The sequence below is a fragment of the Penaeus japonicus genome, unplaced genomic scaffold (genome assembly GCF_977035675.1).
Source record: "Penaeus japonicus unplaced genomic scaffold, GWHDUDI00000001_assembly GWHDUDI00000041, whole genome shotgun sequence".
Classification (NCBI taxonomy): domain Eukaryota; kingdom Metazoa; phylum Arthropoda; class Malacostraca; order Decapoda; family Penaeidae; genus Penaeus; species Penaeus japonicus.
The window spans coordinates 13,231,848-13,234,063 of record NW_028234443.1 but is presented as its reverse complement, the minus strand read 5'-3'; the positions used below and the strand labels follow the sequence as shown (position 1 = coordinate 13,234,063).

The 2,216-nt window shown below is 31.5% G+C and overlaps 1 protein-coding gene across 3 annotated transcripts in view; it reads left to right on the top strand.

Moving 5' to 3' along the window:
• LOC122252811 (CKLF-like MARVEL transmembrane domain-containing protein 4) overlaps positions 1 to 1,931 on the top strand; it is a 56,484-nt gene extending 54,553 nt beyond the window's left edge. For 2 of the 3 annotated variants that reach the window (XM_043015469.2, XM_043015468.2), the window contains exon 4: positions 1 to 1,931. This exon is cut by the window's left edge and continues 682 nt beyond it. The gene's annotated coding sequence lies outside the window, so the exon portion shown is untranslated. The other variant, XM_086534597.1, reaches the window with a different exon arrangement.
• Positions 1,932 to 2,216: the final 285 nt, after the last annotated feature.

Below are 2,216 nucleotides of genomic sequence, written 5' to 3'. Positions count from 1 at the left end.
TAGAAAACGCTTTTTTTTAAATGTAATGTATGTCTCGCTTTTCCGTAAAATGACACGAAAAAAGCACTAGTCGACGTATAAGATGATTGTGCCCGGTAATCTTTGGTAACGAGACAGTCTCAGTGACACTTACAGCTTGATATGAGTCAATCCTTTTATTTAGGAGAAGAAATTTTTATCATCTGAAGAATTTAAGATGGATAAATAAAGAGTTCCCAGTAATACACCTGTACATTATAGGTGTCTATGAAATGTAATTTTGTTTTGTTTTATTAGGGGGACATGTTTAATAGAACTAACTTTTAGTTTAGTAGTCAAAGTTTATTATTGTGACCTGTTTACTTATGCTTTAATGTATAGTTTACTGTGTAATTTAATATATTTCTCTAAAAAAGAAGCACTCACAGTCTAGCACATTATCAACATTATGATATATCCATAGTGGTAAAAAGTTAAAACAAAAAAAAGCTTACTTATACAGATATTCAGATCATCATCTCATAAGAATGTTAATGTTTAAAGACTTCACAGTACTTGTTTAATTACTAACCTTGTAACATATTTTGACTCTCCAAGTGTAAGATCTTAAGATGGAAGAAGTGAAGTATTTTAGTAGCAAAGTCTTTCTTTAATATCATACCAATTATTTGTAATAGGGAGCATGGGATTTAAGATGAAGAAGATACTTTTTGATGTAGATATAATGAATCTAATTGGTGTAGAAATAGGTTCTTGTTGAAGAATGAACGGAGCAAAAATATGTTTTTGTAATATAACAGTGGTATCATATAGACATGCTCACTCTCACTCTTCTCTCTCTCTCTCTCTCTCTCTCTCTCTCTCTCTCTCTCTCTCTCTCTCTCTCTCTCTCTCTCTCTCTCTCTCTCTCTCTTCTCTCTCTCTCTCTCTCTTCTCTCTCTCTCTCTCTCTCTCTCTCTCTCTCTCTCTCTCTCTCTCTCTCTCTCTCTCTCTCTCTCTCTCTCTCTCTCTCTCTCTCTCTCTCTCTCTCTCTCTCTCTCTCTCTCTCCAACCAATAAACAGATACCCATTATCATCAAAAACTATATATCTATATCAAAGAGAAGGAACTTTGGATGTACATAATTTTGTTTAATGTTTGGAGAAATACAGGACCAGAGTTCATCACTGCCATGTCTTGTGCAGTCCATCACTTATTATTATGTCAGTTTGTAGAAGCTTATATGAAAAGCTCTTGGGCCTTACAAGAGGTAAGACCAATGCCTGTCCAAGGTTTAATGTATAGACTGAATTTATATACTCCTGTTTGTGTCATCTTGAGTGTCATGTTAATATGGTGTTCTCTCTAAGATCTGAAGAAAACAGATTGCCTAATATCAACATTAGACTTTTCTATACTCACTTGGGAGGGAAAAAAAGGCCACTATACTATATTTATAATAAACAAACACTCATGTCTCTTTTTTATATTTGTAACAAATGGCACATATCAATGATAAAAGTAAGATATAGATGCAAAATAGAATGATAATTAATCATGGATGGACCATACCTCATTAAAAGCATTCATCTAATGTAAAATCAAATACAATTTTTTTGATTTTTAGTTATCAAGTTGGTCTATTAGGTAGTCTCTAATGAAATGTGTTTGCCTTCCTATGTATATATTTTCACTTATTTGTTACTGACCATATCCATACTGTTGTCTTTACATTTGCCTAATCTGTATTAGAATATTCTTAGACATCAGAATATTGCCAAGTGAATAACAAAAAAATAAAATAAAACTATGAATAGTGTCACATTTTTTCTCTGTATCATAGAAAACCACAGCGTAAAAAGAAGGTCAGGATAGTAAGCACGGATAGTTTCTTTGTAAGTTATGCTTGGTTATACAGATTGATTTCCTGTGTTCATTGCTTGGAACTATTCAATAAAAGAGGATTTTGTAATGCTGGTGTGTCTCTGATCCAGAAATGCATGCTTTTCTTCTAAATGTGAGTGGATGAAAAAAATGTTTTTGTTTTTTGTATTAATTCATCACATTGACTAGAATGTTAGAATGTAAAGAAACTAAAATTGTTGCACATGTTTGATAGAATCATGAGTATGATAATAACTGAAAAAGAATATAGTAAATTGTTATATTATAAACTATATATCAAGTTATACTTTTAAAAAAGGATTATTTTACTTTTTTCATGTGTAAAGAGTATATATACAGTTAATTTTACTGC